The 12,464-nt window shown below is 32.5% G+C and overlaps 1 protein-coding gene across 3 annotated transcripts in view; it reads right to left on the bottom strand.

Annotated features, from left to right (window-relative positions):
• Positions 1-7,682, bottom strand: part of LOC111036910 (beta-1,4-glucuronyltransferase 1) — a 68,578-nt gene extending 60,896 nt beyond the window's left edge. For all 3 annotated transcript variants that reach the window (XM_022319192.1, XM_022319194.1, XM_022319193.1), the window contains exon 1: positions 7,338-7,682. The gene's annotated coding sequence lies outside the window, so the exon portion shown is untranslated. The remainder of the gene's footprint in view (positions 1-7,337) is intronic.
• Positions 7,683-12,464: the final 4,782 nt, after the last annotated feature.

Below are 12,464 nucleotides of genomic sequence, written 5' to 3'. Positions count from 1 at the left end.
ATTCGTTCTAAAATTCTTTAATTTCAATGCAAAAGGTCGTTAATCATAACAATACCTTCAAAAAGTTCATGTTTTTTGGAAACGTTATGTAAATGAAGTCCTTAAAATGAGAATTCAATGATTGTTCAGCAGTCATCTTGATTCCAAGTTTCCAACGTTGAGATTAAGTGCGTTTTCTTGAATAGTGGATTCGTCTTTTTATTTAATATTCAAGGGTTATTCACATCCACACACACCTTACGTATTACCTATATAGTGTGATTATTTAAGTATTTTGAATTTAATGACAATTGTTTTTCGTTTCCTAGAAAAACATGTGTAGTGTGTAAAATAATAGATGTAGGTAAATTATAACTTTGATAAGTTATGATATTCCAATGTGAACCATTATGTAATTTACTAAGTAATCCTTGAGATGTTATAGTAAAATTGTCAAATAGTTGTATAATACATTATAATAATTAATAGGTATACTATGAATTACAATATCTAAATGCCGTAGTATATTACATATATTTTAATAGTTCCTAGAAAATGAACTATATTCCCGGTATTATTATGCAGTATGTAGGCACCAGGTGACTAATAGGTTGTATCTAATTACCACTTTGGACACCAATTGAACTTAAAATATTATTTCCAACGTGTTCCGGTGTGATCAAAAATATAATTTATTATTTAATCAGACTGTACAAATGTATGCTGAGAGTATAATATAATAGTATACGTGGTACCCAACATATATGTATCATGTATGTATGATATGAAAAAACTAAAAACCTGTCTAGACGGCTTAAATGTAAAAACCTTGTTTATTGTTATTTCTTAAAGGCCTGGGCAAATTGATTAAATATATGATACACTGCCTTGGCAACATTACCTGCGGCTCGTGGGTGGGAATGTGGTACTGTTTCTAACATTTCAGAGAAATACACCGTAATCAATTTATATTATTTATTATAGGTGCACAGTGTATTACCTATTATATGTATACTTGATTACTACCAACACATACGGTCAAGGTGCCAAGGAGGGTAATTTCTTTGACGCAAGAGAAGCTCAACTCTTTAGTGACGTTGATTTTAATTGAAAGAATGTTATCGTTCATACCTACATATTATTGTACAAACAAATTAAGCGTATGTACAAGGAAAAGGTTATTTTTATGTGTGCGTGTGTGTATGTGTGTATAATAGGCAACGAGGTTAGATATTGGATACGTAAAAATAAATTAATAATAATACCTATATTATAACAAAATATAAATTTTGTATTCGTGTTATCATCGCACGTTTTATAATAACGCCCGATATGCAGGAAAAATGATTGAAATTTAAAAGGAAAATATTATAACGATGCTTACATTTTGTATGAACACCTTTAACGTGAACTACGGGTTTATTCGGACATTTTTTTTTTACTGAATAATATCGATTTATGGTATTTCAATGTACAATTTTGATTAAAAAGCCAACAACAATAAATATAGATGTAAACTATTTAAATAACGAAGCTAAATATAAATACTCGACAAGTATGCACATTTTATTACATTGCATTTCGCTTTGGAAAAATTAAAAGTACTCTGCGCGACCTACATCACCATGGCCGACAGGTGTTTTTTCGGGGACAACTTTACTTAATTCGCTGTAGAAATATAGACAGCTATATTATTATATTAAACTATTCACAGCGGCCACAGTGATTGGGGATTTACCAAGTGATTTATTTATTTAGCACTAATGGACTATTGGAGTTATTAACATAATGTACAAGTGCAATAATATATTATTAAGATATGACACTGCACGTCTATTATTAAGGATAATATTCTTGTTCTAATAATAGTATAAATACTTATACATATAATAGTATGTAATATTATTTATAAATAATATAAAATCATTCGAAAAAATGCATGCAATACAAATATACACAATTTTTAGTTTATGTCCCAATAATAACATAAAATAGTTAAAATGAAAATATTAATAATTAATAATAATATTTAACATAATATTTTAAAGTCGTAATTAATGATTATTGTGTAGCATTTATGTTAATTCATTACTCAATATTCAACACCCATCTCCGTATTAATGATAAAAAAGTAAAAATAAAAATAATACAAATTAAGTAACAAACTTTTAACAATTTATTTTAAGCATTTGAAGTTTTTCATATACCCAATTACCTAGCTGTTATAATGATATTTGAAGGTGTTTATTTTTGGTAATATTTTCCAGTACTCCTGTTATATTTATGAATATTATTAAAAATGAATAGTTGGATTGTGTTGTAATGTTTGATTGTATTTAATTAGGATGTGGAATAGAATATTTTTTTCTATAATAATTTATTGTTCACCAGTTATTTTTTATTTTCAGAGTACTTACAACTCATTGTGAACTTGGAAAATGTTAAATTTTCAATAGTAATTTGGCCGTCATTTAGGTCCGGTCAATAGGCACAGAAATAATACGACGTACTTCTGCGACGAATAAAATAATATACAAACGGAAAAATTATATATCCTCCACAATAATATTATAACAACCACGATATTGCGTATAGCTCCGGGAGTCTAGTATCGAGTATTATGCGTGCGTGCGTGTGTGTATGTGTGTGTTAGTATGCCCAGTGGTGACAAAACACGTATTATACATTACGTGCATTGGACGGAATACGATACAACAACGAGACTGGACGTCTGGACCAAACGAGACAGAAATACAGAATGAAGCGGGGAGAGAGCTGTGGGGAATACGACATCAAAAACTCAGGCATCATAGCTCATACAATAATGTACATGTATAATTAATATAACATAATTTTAATAATGTGTCTACGACTAATAATAATTAGGCCATTTCGTATCGGATCGCGGTGGGATACATCTGAAACGCAAAAATCTGTATAAAGACCCGGATTTGAGAAAACATCGCTTTCGGCACCAATAATAATATACATATATGCATAGACTTATGTAACGGAAATGTTTTCGTTTTATAATACAGGTATTGTATGGATGATGTGCATTGTAATGAAAACGATGGATAGAAGAATGTTTGTTTATGTGCATCATATTATATTATGTGTTGTTATTATTATTATTACTATTACATAGAGAGAGAGAGAGAGAGAGAGAGAGAGAGAGATGGCAACCGGTTTTCGGAAACACAGAGTACACCTTTATAACGAGTGTTGTGTATATAGCTACCCAAGACTTGTATATGATATGTATAGGTATATGCCGTCCACGTGATATACACTTTCTATGCGGTACGCACCCGGACAAGGTATTTTCGAATTTCCTATCGTCCGGCGCAGACAAGAACCGAGAAGTCGAGGATGAACGTACTCGCCATACAGACTATTGTCAAATGTTCACCCTCGACATAGCGGTCAGAAAACTATTTGTAAAATGGTTTTTGATAGTGTCGGATATCGAATCTTACCTTTTCATACGCGATGTACCAGAACCATGCGCAAAAAAAAATAATAAACCGACTCTGTGGACTCCAGCTCGTATTCAATAAAATACGACCCATACAAATTATTTTTGCTGTCCTTTTCAAAAAAAGAAAATCGAATTCGACGAACCCATCGCCGTTTGTAAAATGTATATCGTTTATGTTAACTTGGTAAAATACACTAGACGATACCCTTCGGACGCTGAAACCGTACTCACAGTTTATTATTATAAGACTCGAATAAAATACCCGGCGGCCGGCGGAATACTAAAAATTTAACTGCGATCAAACATTTTACGATGTCAGAATTAGTTATTATATAGGCACCTATACCATTTAATATATTCCGAGCCGTTCGCATATTTATGATAATCGCGATATATTATAAACTATAATGTTATTCGTTTGATCTATTGCCAGCAATTTCGTTATTAATTTCTACTATGATAATACACACAATATACTTTATTGGTAGTATGGGTGAGAAACAAAATCGTGGAATTATTTTTATCATATTATTATTATTGTAGGTACCTACTTATGTTATGTGAATAGACATTATAACTATAAATACCTACTAAAATAAAAGGAAGTTGTAAGATTTAGCTTTTCTTTCGGTAGAAAATCACCCTTGCACTCGGAGTGCAATATTAATAATTGAATTTACATATTCAATACTTGTCAAGGACACAAGGGCAATCGTAAAAAGAAACCGTCCTGTTAGAAAAAGTACGCCTGGTCACCAATGTCACCGCGATAATATTATTTGAGTAACTAACAACTACGCGGGGTCGTTGGTGCGGGCGGTGACTGGACGGGCTCGAAGATTCTCGAGGCGGGTTGCTGCGGAGTGCGTGTGTGCTATGTAGTGTATACACGTGGTAGTCGCAGCCGATTGAATCATTTGACAAAACATCTACTGAGTATAATAATAATAGTATACCGAATGTTGGCAGACGGTCACAATATATTACGCATGGCTGAAGAGTTATTTTAGAACGGCGCACTATAAAATAATGAGTGGATGGCCGGTCTTTGGGTTCGATCGCTGGAGTGGAGACCAGTCGCGCCAGAAAGGGATATAATGAATGTCATATATAATATTATAATAAACGTGTGTGTGTGTGTGTGTGTCGCTTTATTTGTTCTTGCTGCCGCGTCGAGAAGTCTCTGCAGAACTGTACATAGAAATCCGGGCTGCGGACGACATCTTTCTCAAGTATATAGGATATTATTATTACTGCAGTTTCGTGCGATGAATTTGTACTCTCTCACATGCACCATCATGCTACCACATAAATACTAATGCATAATAATGTATTAATGCATTATATATACCATATACGTGCGTATAATCAAATGTCTGTTTTCACGTCGCCTTATTCTGCAGCAGGGTCCTGCAGTGTAGGATCGATACGTTATAATATGATATATATATATATATATATATATATATATATTGTGTATTTACTTTACGTCCTCTCTGTCCCCACTCGAGTGGAGTTATTTCTGTTATATTTTTCTTGCTTTAAGATTAGACTATTTCAAAATATGTCGTCGTTAGCCTTCCTCCACACCACCATAAATGACGCTACTGACTAAAATTTACACTCGTAAAATGGTCGATATATTGTACACACCTGAAGTTATATTATGTTAAATTTTGATTATTATAGTAAGATACATACAACATATCTAACTATATGTTTATGTTTATCATTTGCTAATATATACCTGTACACGGCCTGACCGACAACGGCTTAAACGTATATATATACTTAATACATATTACATACGTAGATATGGACGATACTGGAAATCTACACTTTAGGCGACAGCTTACTCCTCGTCGAATAAGAATATACCACCATATATACACACACACACACGACACATAGCAACCAAAAACGGCAAACGCATTGTTGTTGGGAGCGCGTTTGTAATATTTTTATTATTTTAATACAAGCATAGGTAGGTTGGTTGCGCTTATAATACATTCGATCGATTGTTGTCCACGCGCGGCTAGCTATAGGTCCCTCGTACATATTATTATTGTTATACCTATATTCTATACATAATATGCAACTTGGGGTCGATTTTCGTATTTACATACGTCAATAGGCTCGTAAATAATATCCGTTTATATAGGTATAATATGTACCGAGTGCGACACGTTATGGAAATGTGGTAAAATCGTAAAAATATAGCTAGGCATTGTATGCAAAACGCTAATGCACGCGTATGGAAACTAACCTGGAGCGCTGCTTTATTGTTTGTTAAAAAAATATAAATATGTACATTTTTAATACAAAAAAAGAACTCGAATTTTTCGAAAAAGACTTATCGCGATTGTGGCAATGGTGGCTGGTAGAAGAAGGGGAGGGGTCTGAGGTTCAGATGGCGGTGAGGTAGTGTTGGCGCCACGGAAAACGGTTCCCCGACAGCTGACATCTCGCCATAAGTCCGCAATGCGTGACTTTCTGCGTCGATTTCCGCGCGTGTCGTCCAGCGATCTCTCATCCGCTCACTGCAGAGGCATTCGCCGGCACGTGCACCTATACTTTTATATATTCGCAAAAAATCGCGTTATACGTAGGTACATACGCGACGATGTTGTTTGAAATATACAACTAGGTACATGCAATACTACATAAACACATTAGGACGATTACGGGATTTTTATAAATACAGACCATCGCTGGAACGAGGATTACCAAGCGTACTGACACAACTCATAATATATTATATCAAGGCGCGCAGTGGTAATTAATATTCCGAGCGCAGCGTCGCGATATAATTAAAGTCGACGAATTCGCGTGCGAACCGAATAGCCACCGGGGCCGGGTGTCACGCGATTTGCTGATCCGCTGTGGGGGAGAAAATGGCCTTTTGCCCTTTAGTCTTTACGTCCGATGCCGCAGACTTGGCGTTAAAAAAAAAATCGTTGAAAACATTAAACTTTGAGTTACGAATATTATTTTATTATTCCACCCTATTATACTACGACAAATAATTAATAATTAATATCATAGGAATCGGAGAATTATTGCCAAACGAACGAGATCCTATGTTTTACGTATTAAATACCTACACATTAAAGTGAGTTTTGATTATGTAGGTATATGAGTCACGGAATACGAAACTTTATGTGTACCTGAATCTACAAATGTACGCGTGACATCGCATTGGAAAAGTCCAACTTGATCGTATCAAATATTTCGGTTTTCTTATGAAAGAAAAATTTTGGATCGTCCAAAACAATGTTCAAAATAAATATTATATTTTATAGTATTTAATAAATATATTTATTTAGGGCAACTGCGAAAATCGTATTTCACATAAACATATTATTATTCAAAAACGAGTGATTGTAACACACAAGTGAAACCAGGTGATCTGAACCACTGCGTCCGTTCAAATATTATCAATTCAAAAGTTAATTTCAAATTTTACACAAACGAAAATTACAAAACAATACGTTTATGTCCCTATAATTAAAATGAGTATGTAAAAAAAAATTGACAATAATAATTATATAGACGTGTAAAGAGTTGGAATGTCATACACGAACAACATAAAATCAGTCCAACGACAATTTAATATCCGAAATGAGTGTAATAAATTACACAAATCCGAAAACGATGTCATTATGCGGCGATGACGGTAGTTAACATCTAAGGATGAATTTAAATCGGCGACTATATGTACATCATAGTAAGTACCTATTCGCATTACACACACACTATACGTTGGGACCCCGGTGAATATTTTCGAAAAATTAAATTTTAATATTTTTTTAACTAGCTTTTATTATTAATTATAATTCAACAATTTCGGAAAATTATTACAACATGTTCAACTTACCGACGACGTATGCTGCTGCGTTCGTTTCTAGCACATATAAAGAAAAAAAACCACAGAAATCGAAAGAAATTAATATAACGAAAAAAATTCGCACCGATCCGCGTGATCGAGACGACACTTGCGAGAACCAAAAAATACTTCAAATACTATTTAATATTATTATTACAATATTTTAAGTCGAAATTATTATTGTACTGGCGCTGCGACACTTGATGATTGTCGGGTCTCCGATAGCGGCGCACTGCGACTAACGACGGTTTCGATGTGTCGTGTGTGTGTGTGAGCTGCAGATGAGACGCGAGCTCGTTCCGTGACGGTGTGTCGGCGACTGTCGACTGTCGAGTGTCTGCGGCACTTGGGCACTCGGCGGCGGCGGCGGCGGCGGCGGCGGAGAACGAGGACGCCGGCCATGTGTTGAATACGGTTCCGCCGCCGCCGTCCTCGGGCTGCGCCGATCGCGCTGCAGTTGCTCCTCTCCGGCCGCCACGGCCGCCCCCGCACCACCCTTTGATGATGCACCGGTCGTAAAATATAATAATAATGTGTACCGGTGGTATAATAGTAGAGTGTAACACCCCCCCCTCCCCCCAACCAAACGTTTCGATGTTCAACCCTTTGGCTCGTATGGTCGCCGCTCAAACATTATATTATGTCATATTGTACGGTCGTATATTATATAATACCTATACACTACACACATAGGTATTATTATTTATTATTACAATGGCCCGGGCCTGACCACGGTGATCACACCTCGCAGGCTGCTGCAGCCGAATAGTATTGTGTCCAGAAATTCGGTACTGTCTGCTGTATTAGCTTGATAAGCTATCATAGTACCACGTCTGCACCTCCCCTTCTCCGTAAGCATATTAATGAAGATTCCTAAAAATAAATGGATATAGCATACAGTATAATATATACATTATGGATTTTTGGATGGATTGGCTAGACAGTTTTATAAGGTTATTTACCCGGTGATTACAGTTTATAGGTATTGTAATGATATATATATATATAGCGAGTCAGCGAAAACATTATGCATAAATATAATATATGTTTATATATTAATATGTTATATACCTCAACCCTCCCAAAGCTGTATACATATAGGGATTCGACGTTGTAGTAATGTATCTAGTATGTACCTTCACTGTCATTTTTTAAATTATCGCATAAACTCGTTCAGCTTACAGTAAACTAGTGTTTGATATATCTGAACGATCTCCATTAGACGAGAATTATATGAGGTTATGTGAGAAACATTATAATGTATTATATTTCTTCAAAAAGCTCTACCTGAGTTGTGTGATCATTAACAGACGTAATAGTTATGTAAATATTAATTATTTGTCCACTACCAATAATTCTAAGTTAGGTACCTACGTATAAATGGTATAATGAGTAATTTATTTTGTTGGTTAATATTATGTACTGCCAGAACTATATTATTATCATAATCAATATATTGGTTATCGTTATCGTGGTTAAAAATGAATACTAAAAATATTTATAAGCAATAGGGAGGTGGGCGAAATGGTCACATGGACTGATATTTTAAATACAATAATATGTCATAATTGAAACGTTCAATAAATTATTCTAAATACATTTATTGGGCATTCGGTTACTATTAACTTATAAATCAACATTTTTAATATTGACTTAATTTAACAAACTCAAATAATTAGTATATTAGTATCCACTTTTTAATTTTTATTTGAATTTTACTTCTGAACAAATTTAAAAATCTAAAAACCTATTTGTTTGATTATTTTTTCTGATATTATTAAAATCTTTTTAGTAGAAGTCAGAAAGATGCCCACCCAAAAATATTAGAAATCATACATAATATAATATTATATGGTATTTTTTTTCTTATTTTGGATTTTCCGTAGTTGTTCTATGGATAAAAAAACTATCTTAGCTGTCCGTTTTGTTATCTGGATTCTTCTATTCACCGAGATCACTGATTAGTGAATAAATGTGTAACAAACCAACAAATTATTGATTTTATTTTATTTATTCGTAAAAATTTAGTTCATTGTTTGAAAGTTACCGCGCGAGTTGTATCATCCGTTGTTACATTTAAAGAGTATATAAGTAGTAGAAACACTTCAATAATTCAATATTTGTATATTGTGTATTTCGTATTTGGAGTATTATTCAAATAAATTTAAGGAAAAACTCTGAGATTTTAATATTATAAGTGAGCCTATATTTTTTTTAGTTTTTCAACTTTTTGCAATTTATTATTCTCCATTACTTCGGGCTTTTTACCAATTACAAACCAACGGTAGTAAAATTAACATGTTGTATGTATACAAGAACAATCGGCTCTAAAGATTTGAATTATGAATTCATTGTTTTGACGATTAAAAAAAAAAAAAGTTGATTGTATAAATGAAGGATAATATACGGTTTTTGCCAACTGTTGTGAAACTAATTCGATGGGCAATGGCATATCTGTTATCTGTATATTGTAATGCAATTTGTTTTTCACCCGACATGCATGTAGTGTAATATTATAGTCTAATCATAGTCGAACACGACTGCAGGCGTTGTAATATGTAACTGCAGCAGCGATCGGAGAAATAGATTTGATTCGCGGGTCGTACATATAATTTAATGTTATCGTCGTCTGTATTTTGTTCATATATTTTGTAATATTATGATTGTATGACGTATCGGTCGTCGAAAATTAAGCATTGACACAAACACGTAAATCTGAAAATGACATTGACGAAATGCACGTCACGCGACAATTCGCCGGCAACGCATTTACATATAACGTCCACCGATTACGAATAATATATTATAATATATAAAATGTTATATTTTCAAACATTTTACCACGACTGCTTGTTATTACACTGAATTGCGTATTTTATTATATTTTATTATATTCATATAATTCTTCATTAAATCTCTGTTATATAAATCTTTTTTTTTTATTGATTTATACAAATGCAATATGCATAATCATTTTATTTATTAGTATATTAATTAACGTCATTTGGATTTTATAAAACCGTATATTGCATAAGAGATATAACGGAAAAATAAATGTATTGCTGTCACAAATTGAATGAATGAAAACATTATATTATACAAAACAAAGATTAGAGTGGCCTTGGTAGGAATGATTAGTTGTTATTGGCTCAGGACATCATTCCTATTATTGGGGCTTTTTTTTTTTTTTTGCGAAATTGGACCGAATCACCGGTAAGTATTAAAGAGCCCCTTCTGTGACATTGTGATACCCTGGACATGATTGCAAAGTAGCTCTAACAAACAGAGTGCATCAATATTTCTCAATCGATGTCTGAGAAAAATGACGACAAAATATAATACAATGTTTCTATACTATAGTGATTTAGATTAGGTACTAATATATAATAAGAATATATACGTTTACATTATGGCCATAGTGTTTATTACTTCTCATTACATTTCAAAACTTAACTGTGGTGTTATCGTATAATATATTTAACACATACACCAAAATATTAAAATCATTTTTTAAACATTTTTAATAGTGATATAAAAATTAAACGTTTAATAAATAACTGTTTTAACTTGTAGATACCTATATATTAATACAACATTTAAATGCACACTTTACGCTGTGCATTATAATGTGTCTAAGTCTTATATGAAAATGTAAAATACAATATTTTTAATACGATTTCCAGGCTTAATGTCTATATTTTTGACTTTTTTACATTACATTTTTATTAAAATTAATAATTAAAATCTCAATAGAAAAAAAAATATTGTGTTTATTAATACTTGTGTGTTTGAATCTAATTTATAACAAAATACTTCGTACTTCATATTTTATTGTGTATATACATCTGTTATAAATTATAACATATCGCAACGAAAAATATAACCATGTTGAAATTAAACTATGTATTGTTTACAAGATTTGTTCATTTGAAGATCCACTAGCTTTTATATGGGAATATTTCTCACGAGCGATATTACTTAAAAATTAAAATGCAGAAGTGACTATATGTATCATGACGATTAACAAATGTATACTATTTGTAATTGTTAACAGTGTTTTTAAAAGTAGTGGGAATTTGTTAGATTTTGAAAATGAGTCGGTAATTAGATACGTATAATTATTATTATTGTTCAGTATATATACTTTTATGCGTTTGTTACTCAATTTCAAGCTTAGTTAATGGAATCAAACGATGATCGATCAATATATATGTTTACTAAATTTCTCGATTTTCTTATACTTAACTATGTCACTTATAATTTATGAGCAATATAATATTTTCGGAGTTAAGAATAAGATACAATCCATTTAATAATTGATTATCTACCGTTGGAACACTTACAGAAATTACAGAATAAGAAATTACTGTAAAATAACCCTTTACGAAATTATATCCTAGCTGATATCTAAATAGCATATTGGAATTAGGTTTTGTCGTATGACGTCAATGATACTCGATTTTTTTATAAAGTAAAATAAAAGAAAAACCGACCAACTCTTTTACTCCTCAAAAAAAAAAAAGGCATATAATGCAGGTCTGTGGTGATCAATGGTAATGGTGCGCAGTGCGCACTGCAGTCTGTATTTTCTTTTGTACGCAGTCTACACAAAACACGGATTTATTCGCAGAATAGTGAATCATAGTGAAAACTTTGCGAATCTCTGACTATTGGAGCCCATACATAAACAATATAACTTTATACGATGGAGATTATGTTAAGCGCGTATATATAGAGGTACGTATACACTATACTACCTATGTATTATATCAAACAGAAAATAATAATGGAGTTCTTCTGCAGTTGCAGAATGGCGTTCGTGTCATAATCTATTCCATATTAAGTTTTGATTTTAAATCAAGACGTCCTCGGGTGGTTGGAGATTTTGAAATTAAATTTATCCATGAATTATTATTATTATTGGCAGAATCATAACTTCAATAGGTAATAAATAATAATATAGTAGCTGTAGGTAGATCAGACGTAGGTACCTACCTATATAGTTTAACCGGTAGCAGTTATATACCATTAATATGTTTATTAAGAAATCAATAATCATTAGTAGCTTTTCTCTTTATCAGTATTTCAAATCTAATTAATTATACTGTAACTATTATA

The sequence above is a fragment of the Myzus persicae genome, unplaced genomic scaffold (genome assembly GCF_001856785.1).
Source record: "Myzus persicae strain clone G006 unplaced genomic scaffold, MPER_G0061.0, whole genome shotgun sequence".
Lineage (NCBI taxonomy): Eukaryota > Metazoa > Arthropoda > Insecta > Hemiptera > Aphididae > Myzus > Myzus persicae.
This window is presented reverse-complemented; position numbering and strand designations above follow the sequence as displayed.